We start from the raw sequence: 15,684 nt of genomic DNA, 5'->3' as shown, positions 1-15,684 counted from the left end.
TTCCTACTCCGAACTTTTATTTTGTTTCCTTTACTGCTTGCTCAATATACATATTGAATAACATCGGGGAGAGGCTACAACCCTGTCTCACTCCCTTCCCAACCACTGCTTCCCTTTCATGCAACTCGATTCTTATAACTGCCATCTACTTTCTGTACAAATTGTAAATAGCCTTTCGCTCCCTGTATTTTACCCCTGCCACCTTCAGAATTTGAAAGAGAGTATTCCAGTCAACATTGTCAAAAGCTTTCTCTAAGTCTACAAATGCTAAAAAAGTAGGATTGCCTTTCCTTAATCTTTCTTCTAAGATAAGTCGTATGGTCAGTATTGCCTCACATGTTCCGACATTTCTACGGAATCCAAACTGATCTTCCCCGAGGTCGGCTTCTACCAGTTTTTCCATTCGTCTGTAAAGAATTCGCGTTAGTATTTTGCAGCTGTGACTTATTAAGCTGATAGCTCGGTAATTTTCACATCTGTCAACACCTGATTTCTTTGGGATTGGAATTACTACATTCTTCTTGAAGTCTGAGGGAATTTCGTCTGTCTCATACATGTTTCTCACCAGATGGTAGAGTTTTGTTAGGCCTGGCTCTCCCAAGGCTGTCAGTAGTTCTAATGGAATGTTGTCTACTCCCGGGGCCTTGTTTCGACTTAGGTCTTTCAGTGATCTGTCAAACTCTACACGCAGTATCGTATCTCCCATTTCATCTTCATCTACCTCCTCTTCCATTTCCATAATATTTTCCTCAAGAACATCGCCACTGTATAGACCCTCTATATACTCCTTTCACCTTTCTGCTATCCCTTCTTTGCTTAGAACTGGGTTTCCATCTGAGCTCTTGATATTCATGCAAGTGGTTCTCTTTTCTCCAAAGGTCTCTTTAATTTTCCTGTAGGCAGTATCTATCTTACCCCTCGTGGGATAAACCTCCACATCCTTATTTTTGTCATCTTGCCATCCCTGCTTAGCCATTTTGCACTTCCTGTCGATCTAATTTTTGAGACATTTGTATTCCTTTTTGCCTGCTTCACTTACTGCATTTTTGTATTTTCTCCTTTCATCAATTAAATTCAGTATGTCTTCTGTTATCCAAGGATTTCTACTAGCCCTCGTCTTTTTACCTATTTGATCCTCTGCTGCCTTCACTATTTCGTTCCTCAAAGCTACTCATTCTACTTCTACTGTATTTCTTTCCCCCATTCCTGTCAATTGTCCCCTTATGCTCTCCCTGAAACTCTGTACAACCTCTGGTACTTTCAGTTTACCCAGGTCCCATCTCCTTAAATTCCCACCTTTTTGCAGTTTCTTCAGTTTTGATCTACAGTTCATAACCAATAGATTGTGGTCAGAGTCCACATCTGCCCCTGGGAATGTCTTACAATTTACAATCTGGTTCCTACATCTCTGCCTTACCATTATATAATCTATCTGAAACCTTTTAGTATCTCCAGGGTTCTTCCATGTATACAACCTTCTTTCATGATTCTTGAACCAAGTGTTAGCTATGATTAAGTTATGCTCTGTGCAAAATTCTACCAGGCGGCTTCCTCTTTCATTTCTTAGCCCCCATCCATATTCACCTACTACGTTTCCTTCTCTTCCTTTCCCTGCTGTCGAATTCCAGTCATCCATGACTACTAAATTTTCATCTCCCTTCACTACCTGAATAATTTCTTTTATCTCATCATACATTTCATCAATTTCTTCATCATCTGCAATACTGTAGTAGGCGTTGGCGTCGTGTCTATCTTGGCGAAAATATGCTGTTTGTAGTAGCTTACCCGCACTCCTATTTTTTATTCATTATTAAACCTAATCCTGCATTACCCGTATTTGATTTTGTATTTATAACCCTGTATTCACCTGAACAAAAGTCTTGTTCCTCCTGCCACCGAACTTCACTAATTCCCACTATATTTAACTTTAATCTATCCATTGCCCTTTCTGAATTTTCTAACCTACCTGCCCGATTAAGGGATCTGACATTCCATGCTCCGATCCGCAGAACGCCAGTTTTCTTTCTCTTGATAACGACGTCCTCTTGAGTAGTCCCCGGCCAGAGATCCGAATATTTTACCCAAGAGGACGCCATCATCATTTAATCATACAGTAAAGCTGCATGCCCTCGGGAAAAATTACGGCTGTAGTTTTCCCTTGCCTTCAGCCGTTCGCAGTACCACAACAGCAAAGCCGTTTTGGTTAGTGTTACAGGGTCAGATCAGTCGATCATCCAGACTGTTGCCCCTGCAACTACTGAAAAGGTTGCTGCCCCTCTTCAGGAACCACACGTTTGTCTGGCCTCTCAACAGATACCGCTCCATTGTGGTTGCACCTACGGTACGGCTATCTGTATCGTTGAGGCACGCAAGCCTCCCCACCAACGGCAAGGTCCATGGTTCGTGGGGGTCTGCCTCACATACATTTTGCAAAATATTTCGGTGATCGAGCAGCTAGTCAATACAAAAACTGTAAAAATCTAAAAAATTTGTGCATGCATTACCATGATTCTCAGATTCACGCAGAATGGAATTTTTTCGCAACAAGTCATGGTAAAAATGTATTTGATGGTATTGGTGCTACCATTAAGTGCATGGCATCACGAGCTAGTCTGTAGCACCCTACAGAAGGTCACATTCTAACACCTCTTCAATTATTTAGCTGGGTACAAAAAAATAGATCTGGTATACAATCATTCTATGTTTCGAAAGATGAGGTGAAATCAGTCGAAGAGTTGCTAAAAAGGAGATTAGAACATGTTAAAACTGTTGCAGACACAAGGAGCCATCATCACTTCTCTCCAGCGGACTGTGACAATGTGCAGATGAGCAGATTGTCCGGTTATAACTATAGGTTCATGCACAACGTGTGTCTTCACAGTGTGTCTGACTCAAGATTCAGAAGCAAAAGCAGCAACATACAACCAGGTTGCTATGTAATTGCTTTTAATGATGAGAAATGGTACTTAGGATGTGTTGCAGAGTGCTGTGAAGCAGAAGGTGATGTATTTGTGAACTTCACGGCACCAGCAGGACCAGCAAGATCATTTCATTGGCCACGTTTGGCAGACAGGTGTTGGATTCCTTTTGAACATATGCTTATGACAGTTCCAGTTCCTACCACAGTGTCAGGAAGACAGTACAATTTGCCACTCAATGTACAGAGTACAGTAGCTAACTGGTTATTAGCAGTTAAGGTGCAGTAAACATTAATGATAGGTTGTGTTAATCTGTCTATATGCTGTTGGTTAGTGTTTAAACAGTTGTGGGAGAGGATAAGAAGAGGCAGAACAGTTTACAATATGTTTTTACAAAATTGTGTTATGGAACAATGGCCACTTCACCAAATACATCTGTCAATTTCCATTGTACACAAATCTCTTGCAATAACATGCTGAAATTTTGAGATTTATATCCTTATTGTCTACTTATACAGTGTGTGAAATTTGGCTTGGATACCACTTGTCTCTTTTGTGCTACCGCACTTCGAAAATCCATGTTTTTAAGGTAATTTTTCAAATTTTTGTATTTTCGTGTGGATCTAACTCAGTTTTTGTGACTGATATGGACATGATGAGTTCTGTGTGTGTTTAGGCCACATTAAGCTTACCACAAAAAAATTTATACCCTTCTTGAGTGAATTATATTTGGCATAGAAGGCACCTACAGTATGTACCTTTTAACGTATTCCATTTTTTAAATCACATTTTGGAATTTTTTATTTTCCCTCAGAAATATGTTGTTGGTGTTTTGATTCATAGAGTGTGTTCTCTAAGTGAATGTTACTGGGTTGTAAAAATTTCACTGGACTGTGAGGAATAGTTCCAAAGTTATTAAGACCTGAATTTAGGTCTGAAGATACATTGCCAGATGCAGGTTGCAATTTCCGGGTCAAGTCGCTTTCCTTCACAAGTCATAATTCTGGAACTAATTGGCAGGGGAAACTAATACTTTGTGCACGAGTGTTCCACACATGGTAGAATTAGTGTACTGAATTTCAGAAAAATCTGAGACTATGTGCTGGTGCCCCTGGTTGAACTGACATGGAATGACCCAGCTGCCAGTAGATTAGCGACAACATGCTGCCATCTACCTACAGTTTGAAATACATCATAGTACATGTAAGTTTATACTAAGTGCTCACCTAATACCAGTGTTAAAGAGGAAAAAACAATGTGGACATCAGACCAAAGAGACAGTGGTTTCAGTTATGCAGAATACATATGTCTGAGTTAAACACTAAATATGCTACTTTACAAGTGAAAGGAGTCCCACCTAAGTGCTATTTTATTGATTTCTTAAATACAGCATTGAAGAGGCGACTAGGTAAGTTTCATGATGCTATGTGTTTCTGTATATTAAATGCCAAAAAGGAAGTTAGGCACAGTCTGTTTACAAAGTGCAAGCCTTGTCCCTCCCTGGCAGGTGGTGATGCAGCCTCCCTCACTTCCCTCTCTCCTCCCTGCCCGCCACTCCGCCAAGCGAGTGGCCATTAGGATTTCGCCTCTCCCTGCCACTTTGTGTAAGCCTTTGTCCCTCACCCCATATCTGCTGGCCCATCTACCGCCCCACTTGCAGCTGCCTGAGTCAACGTCTTGTATTCTTTCTGTGCATACAGTCCCACTCACACCTCTCCCCTCCCCACCCGTTCGCCATGCAGGCCACATGCCTCTGCCACGCTGAAGTAATCCACCCTGCTGTACTCCTGCACCTGCGCTCTTACGGTTGCAGTGTAACCAGTAAATCCAAGAAGATACTTATGACAATAAATGAATCTGCCTAATATGGCCCTATAGACTTTACTAGTTTCACCCAGAGATATAAACCTATTCATGTCATCTATTTGAATTCTCAGTAAGGAACTAAAACAAAAGAGAGAAGAAGTTTATGTTTTGTTTTTGTAAACACTGTCTATTCCACCCAAACAGGAGACGTTGAGGTCTCAAATTGGCCTCAAGCTGTGTTGTATTGTCCCCCTTGCTGTTAATAAGCAGATTTACATGGCGTCGAGGTTCAAATGGTTCAAATGGCTCTGAGCACTATGGGACTTAACATCTGTGGTCATCAGTCCCATAGAACTTAGAACTACTTAAACCTAACTAACGTAAGAACATGACACACATCCATGCCTGAGGCAGGATTCGAACCTGCGACCGTAGCAGTCGCGGTTCCGGACTGAGCGCCTAGAACCGCTCGGCCACCGCGGCCGGCTATGGCGTCAAGGAAGTTGGCCCTTGCCATGATATTTATTCTGTGTGGGAACCATGTTAGCCAGAAGGAATGGGTTTGAGATGCCAATGTATAATACAGTAAAGTACAGTAAAAACCAAGTTAATGTTAATTCAGAATAACAGCCCTGACATTAGTGTCCAGTTCAGACGTTATTAGCAACTAGTTGCAAGTAAATTTTATCTGAGAGAGTCAAGTCGTCATTACAATCCATGCAGAAGTATAAAAATCCATAAATTACGTACATTTCAGAAGAACAGAGTATCTAATTGAGTAAATGAATCATGGTAGTTTCACGAACTTTAACGATCGATTTATCTGAGTCCCTTGAAAAGAAGATCCTTTGCGAATAACTGTCGTGACCACCCTAAGCTAGGTCTTAGTGACCACCCAGAGGAACTTGACACCACCCAGCCTCCCCATGTACAAAAGCTCTGTTCAGCTCTACACCGTAGTCAACCCCTGTTGGGGCCACACCCTGCCATTTGCTTTGTTTCTAACCCCAGGCAAAAGAAATGTCTGTTGAGAAAGACTACACCCTGGATTCCTGCAGAGTCTGAGCCATGTCGCCTAGTGCAGTATACGACGTTAGCGAAAGCAAAAAATACCCAAAACATCTACACTTTATATGTGATCACTTCTACCTTCGCTAATATTACTACTACTGAAATTAATTTTTAATCTGTTGCCGTAGCAAGCATCATTGAGAGTATTTTATGCACGTACTAATCAGGATTTATAAGGAAGAGAAAGATTAAAGCCCCAATTGAACACTCTGCAACTAACCTTCAACAGAGTAATAGAATAAAATCTAAAACTGCTGCATACTTCCGTTTGGAAAGAGACAGCCTCTACTAGCATTAAACCCAAGACCTGCAAGGAGTCACTTGAGAAGTCATTCTCGCCTCTATCTGCCATATTAAATACCCGAGTCACATTGATGATCACTGTTAGTGCTATAAAACAATCACTGGACGCTCCTTTCTCAGAAAATTAGCCTGGAGTTATTTAATGCTCGACGCCCTGCCGTAGTGAGGTGCACTATAATGGACGTACCTGGCCGCGGACATCACCGCCGCTGCAGCTCCGGTTCGTGCCAATCACATCTGTAAAGTCAGCACTCCGCATTCATACGAGCATGTCACCTGCTGCATCTGCAGCGCTCTAAGCAGCACTTGTTCTCAACACAGAATTCTAAACCACTCTACAACGAGCATTTTGTAGAAATTTACGCACAGTTTCAATACTAAGGAAAATACTTTCCTTCCTATAGCTTCTACACTTGACAATTAGACTATAACTTTATTACAAACAAAAACGCTTACAGGTTAGTTTGGTCGACGTCAACGAGAGGAAACCGGTACCAGTGTCAACAAGTATTAGGAAGCATATAGGTGAGAAAGGTAACAAAAGGAACAACAAACAAAACTCAATACAAAAGGCTAGGGGACTGCCAACAATCAATCTTACGTAGTTATGAGACCAGAAGTATAAATAACGCAGGAAATATGAACCAAATGTTTGATAATATTAAAGAAGGTAATGGCAATTATCGATCTGATAACTGAAGGAGACATCGAACCACTTTAAATTAAAACTTTGCTAATGTAAGTATTAATGTAACACTGTACTATTTCACAGCATTAGTAATATCACTGCCACAACGACAGCACACCTGTAGGTGAACATTCCAGAGACGTGTTATTCGGTATGGAGATGCAAACTAAAGCGTACAAAGACTAACACAGACCTTTTACACTTATTTTGTTATGAAATGCAACTGCAGAATAAGGAAGTTTTGTTTAAAGGAATTAATATTTTGTACTTTTGCTTCTGTTGTGATTTTGCTACCGCTCTTGTCACTATAATGGGTTGCCAATTACTTATGTCTATGTATTATTTTTATTATTGTTCATTCTGTCTATGTTTCATTACCAGTTATTGGAGAGTTTTGCTAGAACTTTGCCAGCACCAGCAATTTAATATTTGTGTCACTGAAGCTAGTGTTTCCAAGTGTCACTGTGTTACTAGAATGATGAGAATAATTATTTAACTTGTAGGATTCCAAGTATGCCAGAGTAAGTTCCTGAGTGTTGCCCATTATTTAAGTGTTTATTAATAATGTTCTAGGTAAGAAACTATTTTGGAAGGGTAATTTAAGACATAACAATGCTTTATTTCATTTGTATTTGGTGGTTTGTTCAGAGGGACATGCCACATGCCTGCCCGCATGATAGGTAACGTAAAAGGAGTGAATAACGCCCACAGGACAAGCAAATTTTGGCCATACACCTAGTCTGTTGGATGAAGAAGAGAATCACACCCAGAAGGTCACGCACCTGGCGTGACGCGCCTGGCAATTGCGCGGATCCCTAGCTGTCTATGTCGTTCCTTCACTTTTCAATTTCGTAACATAGTCCGTTCTAACCATTTTCATCTTTCAATTTTCAACAGAGCAACGCGTTTTGGAGTTTATTATCCGGGTGTATTCCAACACAAAACTATTCAGTTCATGCGAACTAACACAATTAAACTTTAACCTTTCATGTCGAAGAAGAGTTCATGAGAACAGTGTCCCATGCTCTCTGAGGACCACTGATCAGGCACTATCAGACGCGAACCGCGTCTAGCCTGCAGCTAATTGCCACTAAGTAGAAATCTCAGTTCAGAACTTGAGCATTTTTGACATTATTCTTCCATTGTATTTTCTGGAGGATCTCTGACTACTGAAGTAGTATTATTTGACGATATGTCGTGTCTCAGGACACTGTGATATACCCAAGGAAAGATTGAGTTTTAAGCAACTAGCTTAGCCCGATGAGTCCAGCACCTAGGAGTTATAAGACGGCGAGTTAAGTCGCAAATGGTGAGAGGATGAAGACAGCGAATTTGGTCGCACAGTAAAGTTTTTTATATGTGAGAGATGTTGAGTTTTAAGAAGAAGTATGTAGCAGCTATCTTGGAATGCGTCGTGTACTACAACTTCATAAAGGTAAAATCCTTAGTCATTCCTTACGCTCTCTGTTTCCTATCTTTGGGATCTGTCATCTTTCCTTCTTCGATTCCAACACTCTGAATGTACTATTTCATTTCCTACTTCTCATCAGAGTACCAAGCTATCGTTCCCTCTGCCCACATGCATACGTCTCTGTTGCTGGGACCCTTCCCTTCTACGGTGTCATCTTTGTTAAATGACTAAAGCCTATTGTATAGGAGGAGCCGGGTAACAAGTTAGCATTTCTGCACTATTGAATATGTTGAATTTACTTGAATATGTTTTATGTACAACACCTAACTATATAAATGTTGTGACGAATCTGTCAATTTTGAGCCAATTTAGTAATACAAAATCTCATATACACCATAGACCAACCTACGGTATTATCCCTTCATTGCTATGAACACAAATTCGAGTCACAGTTATATGAGATAGAAATCTCAAACAGTGGATTTCTAGCAAACCGTTCTTATTGTGATATTACCACGCCACTAATAAGTTTTCACGCCACTATGACCTACTTCCTTAGTAATCGTGCTCATTTATTTACATTTTTTCTGCCTGAAAGCTCATTTGTGGTACCACTGTCAACTGATTTGCCTGCTTTATCTAATATATCAAATGATCACCTCTTAACGTCAATTGATGACCTTTTAAATCATGAGCAAGGACAAATTTCTTAATATCGCCTATTATCACACCTAAATGAATGGCAAACAGCCAATTAACTACATACAACCATTATACCCAGCGCCATAGTAACCCCACTCAATACTACTCTAATTATGATATGGACCTTGTACAAAAAGGGATTTTGAAAATGGTTAAGACCGTCCCCTCCAATGGTTCCAGAACCCCAGCATCAGGGCAAATATCGTCCATGACTAGACGAAAGAACCTATCAGGCATGTGCCCTCCCATAGCTTTAAGAGTGCAACTGTGTTACCTACCGATGTGAAAACTTGTGCAGTATAGTGAAGTGCCCCCCCTAGTGTTGACTCCCTTTATAAACGTGTTTCAAACGTGTGCACCTCCCCTCGTACCCCCCTGCACTGAGTTCCAGCGAACGGGCTTGGCCACAGCCACGCCCTCTTCTCGCCGGCAGCTTCCACGCTGCTCACTGAGGACAATACAATGCGACGCCTCGCACCAGTCACCCCTGCGTGTGACCCCAGCGGTGATGTGTATCTGTTAATTTCAATTTATATTCGTCACTTCTCATTCTTAATCACATAAATACGTACAGCGGGCGCAGGAGCCTGCAAACATGTTAAGTTTGTCTCCTTCAGACTGTTATTTTCTACTGTATTTAATCCACACTTGTAATCAATGTAATTTTGTTTTGATATTTTATAATGTTTAGTCCTTGTTTTGTATACACTTAATATTGTTGACATGTGTAAGCCCATTTGAGACCCCTAGAAGGTCTTAAAGTATCTATATCCACCCATAGTTTAAGGCTGCTGCCGTCTTCTGTGGGAACCTTTAACAGTCAAATAAACACTTTTTTTTTTACAGATTAACTTGTCTACATTTACATACTAATTAAAGTGATAGAATTCACATACGTTCTCCGCTCCCACGGAAGGGGGAGGAGTGTAAGCATGAGCCCCCTATAGTAGGGGATTTTATTTTCTTTTTTATTCGCTTTCAAAAGTCACTTTATTCTCAAGCAGTAGCCGGCAACTTCGGCTGTCTGTAACTTTCCCATCCCACGGTCCATCAACAGTAAGTCAGCACTGGGGTCAGCAACCTCAATCACGCACCTCCCTCGTGTGCTGACAACATATTGCCGTCTCTGCGACGCTGAGCAAGCCATGCTCTGGAAATTTCCATGCCGCCCCCACGGGTTCCTCAGCTTCTGACCAATGAGGGCTGAGGAAGCCGCGTGGCCGTGCTGGATGTACTCTGCCGCCCTCCGCCGGGTCTCTCTCTCGATCGCGCGCCCTGTAGCTGTCAACACCTCCTGCCCTTCCTGGTGATGTGGCACTGTGGACTTTGTTTTTTCAGTAGCTGCCACGCCAGTCGGACTTGTCCAAATGGCAGACACTGCTTTTCCTTAGTTATACAAACTACATTTTGCCCCTGACTACACTCTGACTCACCCTCGCCTCCCTGGACCTGACTATGTGCCCCTTTTTCAATGCAGTTTTAGCTAATAAAAGATCAATTAACTAAAATCTTCCTAATGGTTTATTCCTGCCCACCATCTTCCACTCTGGCTGTCCTGAATATTATTTTTATTTAATATTCATCATTTATTTATATTATAATAATTCCTTTTATTTATATTTATATTCCTTCATGTTTATAAAATAGATCAGAAGCATTCAGAGTGTACGATGTTGTTTGCATACTTTTGTGTTCTGTGTATCTCTCTCTTACTCTGACAAACACACACACTTTACATTTCTTTATATTTCTAAATATTTACGTTATTTAAATCTTTCAGGTATGTATACCATTTGCAATAAAATAAGTCATCATCATCATCGTTCTTCAGATGGTAACTACCCCAAGTTAATGTATTCACATTGCCTGGAAGTATGAAACAGTTATCATCTTTCACTGAAACTAGTAATTTGCATGGCTTTATGGTCAAACTTTGGGCTGCTTAGAACGAATTACACACTGTACAGTCAATTTCTCAGTATCATTTAACATGCATTTCCAGCATTCGTTATTATTAAGTTCTTCTGCTGATGAGCGTTTCACATCTTTTGCTCTGTGTGCTACGAATTGCGACTCAGTTTCAAGAGTATATCTTTATGTTCTCAGTTGTATGAATTTTGTAACAGTCTCTCCTAACAATTTATGTGTCATTAAACTAACTTAGTTTCTATTGTTAAGTGTATTATGTTATCACTGTTACTATGAGGGTAAGCTGACGTGTCATACCGCATATACACATCACTTTTAATAGCATCAAATGGTTCAAATGGCTCTGAGCACTATGGGACTTAACATCTGAGGTCATCAGTCCCCTACAACTTAGAACTACTTAAACCTAACTAACCTAAGGACATCACACACATCCATGCCCGAGGCAGGATTCGAACCTGCGACCGGAGCGGTCACGCGGTTCCAAACTGAAGCGCTTAGAACCGCACGGCCACACCGGCTGGCTTTTAATAACATCATAATTATTTCCAGTGGTTATGTGATATAGAAGACTATCCATGCCTGCGTAACACATTTTAACACTTTTCAACTTAAGTTTCTTCAGAATGTAGTCATAACGAAAATCTACGAGCAGCACCTGAGAAATATCTAAAATGGCTATACCGATAGTTACATAATTATCAAAAACAATGTTAAGTATACTTAATTTGATTGTGATGAAATCATGATTAAAAATGTGACATTGCACTTGATATTCGGTCTTGCAATTAGAACAACTTCTTATCTTACTTCCTAACTTGTTAACAGGTTCACATCAGAGATTTTTGGCACATTTTGCGTAGTTTGCATAAAAACCTCATTATTTGAGGTTGAGTTTGAAGAAATTTTTCTGCGCGTCATGCATTTCTCAGCTGTAATATTGTGTTACATGCCAACCTTGTATAGGGCAGCACAGCCGGTAAAATTTTTAAAGACCGAGAGCGAAGCTATCTCGCTGTGTTACGGCAATGTCGACACGAGGCGGCGGCAATGAAAACATTTCACCACCGGGACTGGGTCAGGCCTAAACACATCGGTGTTTCTGGCGAGCCAGACAGCAGACTTAACAAAAATGTAGTGGGTCAGAGCTGCCAAACAGGGTCACGTTACCTTCGTTAAGTGACGAAAGAAAGACTAAGGCGAATGCAACAAACGGCAGCAAGAGCTTTTACGAACCTGAGCTATACTATAACATACTTTTATAGCAAGCACGGAAAAAGGAAAACCGCTGATAAGTTCGCAATAGCAAGCCCTATACGACGTCGGACAAACATTAGCCACTAGTTCGCGACTTGAATAACACAGAAGTTTAGCTCGTAAGGCAGTCGGTCAGAAGGATCGGTGGCGTACATGACGTTCGCAATCAATTCCATGATTGCGACGAACTGTTTGTAAATTTCCTACACGCTGCGGACAATAACGGTCGCTTCTGGGAGAGATGGCTACCTCTCCATAATAACCAGTTGCAGTGTTCAACACCACATTCTTCCTTTATTGCAAATTGGATGACATGGAGGTCCCTCCCTGCTGCCAGGATCAGGATAACAGCACTCCGGCAGACCGAATAGCGCCTGCCTGGACGGCAGACCAGTATCTCCGAACATCACGGCTACACGGTAACCGTCATCGCGGTACGACGAATGACGGAGAAGGGTGGTGAGCGGGAGGCAACTCAGCAGCTGCCAAGTCGGCTTGTGTGTAAATTTAGTACACGCGCCGCCATCAGTCACTGCCGCGGCGTCGCAGTACAGTCGGTGCCAGGATCACCGCAAACGGCGAACCGCCAGTGCAGCAGCCGGCTGGAACAAAGTGTGAGGTGTCATTTGCCTTGAGCGGCCTGATGGCCGCTTATGACGCAGTTCCTCAGCGAGCACTGACAGACGATGCCAGCCACGAGTCAAGAGGCTAACTTATTCTGAATCTTCTGTCACTGCCTCCACCGGTGACCAAAGGTCACAACTACCCTCCCGAGGAAAAAGAGCAAGGAGCGAACTGGAAGAGGGCCTCCTGACACAGAACCAGCTCTATTTACGACCTCCCAATAGTCGCTTCTTCCAATCGACACGCTGTTTCACCCAGGCAGACACGCAAAATGAGGAGATGTGGCGAATTTTGTGCAGAATAAGATTATTCCTCTTACACTGCTTTAAATTCATATAGTGAGTGACGTAATTTTTCTTAACATATGAAGTGAAAATGAGTTTCTCTGGAACTCCTGGCATGTTGGTGCAAGATGGCGGAACAGTTTTCTTTGGGCACAATTGCCTCAGATACACGTAATTTTTCTGGCTCCTGAAGATCCGCTTCTAAAAAGCAATCTGCCTCTGAATCATTACGTACGCTCATTACATGAAAACTGTGCACCGACAGCTATGCAAAATTAGAAGAAGTAGTCGTTGAAAGCGGTAAGACACTTATTTTAGGTTTTTTTAAAGGGGGTTACTGCATACGTCGAATTTCATTGTAAACTGCTCTATTTTTCTGGTGGATGACAGTCACTCTTCCCTATCGTTACTTGCAGAAACTGCAATATCGAATGATAAACAGTATTCATGAGTTACAGCATTTAATCAATAGATCAAAAATGTATGGTTGTTACTAGTAAGACATGTGCATGAGACTTATATTTATTTGGTTGCACACATGTCCTACGTGAAAGGCATTGGATAACAATGACATTTACAGTAGCACAACACCAAAATCATGCCTCAAGTGGAATCCCCACTTTTATATCCCACCTCCCTCCAGAGACAAGAAAATAGTGCCGAGTTGTTGCAAGCCCTCCTGCTAAATTAGAAATTAGTGGGGAAGGAAGGAATCTGTGCATGCGCATTCACAGAATTTCTTATCTCGTCTGAAACGCCTAAAAGCAAGTCCCCACCCGTTTCCAGATCTAAGGCAAAATAAACTGTCATAAGTGCCGTGTTTAAAACACATCCATTATATGTCTCTTCCGCATAGCAAAGGAAAATGATTTTGAAAGCATGTGTGCTCTCAAGACATGCAGGATCAAGGAAACCGTAATGCACTATCTAATGCATGCGTTATCACTGTGGTCATCATACTTCATGTCTATATTTCAAAGAACAGGAAACGGATATGCAGATTCAAGGAACTCAGAAAGAAAGTGGTGTTGTCTGCCTGCATGTCTTTACTGCATAGATTACACTGGCTATCATAATTATAGCTTCACAGTGAGTCAGCTGTCTAATTCTCTCCAGTATACCAGCAAGTCTCGCAAGCTCCGATGACAGCGACTTACCGCACACAGCATCTTGTCAGGGCACTGCCGGCCATCTACCATAGCTACCAGCCCAAATTATCTGTCACAGGAATCGTGTTGACGTACGTATTTAATGTTATTTTAAGGAAAACTAATGCATAGGAAAACATGCTCAACAAGATCAAACCAGTTGGAAGGCCAACAGAGGTGTCGTCTAAACATTTTAAAAACATCGACATTTATTTGCATACAAAGAAGACAAACCATAATGTGTCACGAAGAGAAAAAAATCCTTTAGTATAATGTCAGAGCAGCATGAGCACATCAGTGTCGTAGTAAAAGTATCTTCCTGGTTGCTTATGATGTCTGTGTGAATGAAATGCCTTTTGTAAAAGTTTTGACGCTCTGTGTAAGTGCATGCATTGTGGAAACTTAGTTTTAACAGTTTGTGTGAAAGAAGTTCCTTGAGGAGCTTACTTGTATAAAAAGGAGGTTTGGTTACACTGTGTTATCATCAGAAAAACAGTAACAGAAGAAAGGCTTGGTCAGGAGATCTCACTGACTTAGAAGTCAACTCATCATTGGATGCCACCTGAGTACCAAACCCATGAGGGAAAAGCTGCCCACATCTGTTGATGATGTGAAGCGAAAACGAGAAGGAACAACAACCACAGCTACACCTTTTCCAGGTGCAGCTCACAGAGGGTTTTCGTAAACAACCTAATAAAATCAACAGTGGGAATCAGACAAGAGTTCCCAAGCGCTACCAGCAGTCTCGTTAACACAATGATTATGCATAGGGAGGCAAAAAGAATGGGGTGCGATGGTCGAGCAACTCAAAATAAGCCCTACATTTCAATAATCAGTGCTAAGTGTGTGGGAACTGTTGTAAACAGCGACGCCACTAAACACTGGATAACTGTAAGTGAATGATTTGGCTAGGTAAATCGCAATAGAACCTGTGGCAATCCTATCCACAATGGTGTCTGCCAACAGTAAAATACGGGAAAGCAGGTAATTTTACACTATGGAGAGTGTTTTCTGTGCTAGGCGTGTGGTCCCATTATTGCACTTAAGGGGATTAGGACATCAAACGGGCAGACTTGGAGCAGGAGAGGCACCATAGGACATTGTAATTTCCATTTTCTATACTTATTACAAATAAATTCATAAAGCTTTGTCAGCATGACCAGGAATGATTCAGCATTCACACTGATTGCAGTGGAAGTTCAAAAATATTGCAAAGTAATTATGTTTTTTCACATGTGAAATTTCACCATTTTTTTCACTTACTGTTGGCTGCATTTGTTGCTATAGGTACACCTTTCTTCATAAGTATGAAAAAATGAATCAGCTGTTACATTTTAAACTTCATGTTTAGAAAAAACTCGGATTTTACAGTTAATTCTCTCAATTTTTTTCCACAGACTGAAAGCGGAACCCATGAAGCTGATCACCTAGGGACAGTCTGTTTGTGACCATTAACCACCCGTTTAATTTTGACCCTAATGACCTGGAAAAGCTCTGCACATGCGTCTCTTCTGATGCAATGCAATCGCCAATAATAACACAA

The sequence above is a fragment of the Schistocerca piceifrons genome, chromosome 8 (assembly GCF_021461385.2).
Source record: "Schistocerca piceifrons isolate TAMUIC-IGC-003096 chromosome 8, iqSchPice1.1, whole genome shotgun sequence".
NCBI lineage: Eukaryota > Metazoa > Arthropoda > Insecta > Orthoptera > Acrididae > Schistocerca > Schistocerca piceifrons.
This window is presented reverse-complemented; position numbering follows the sequence as displayed.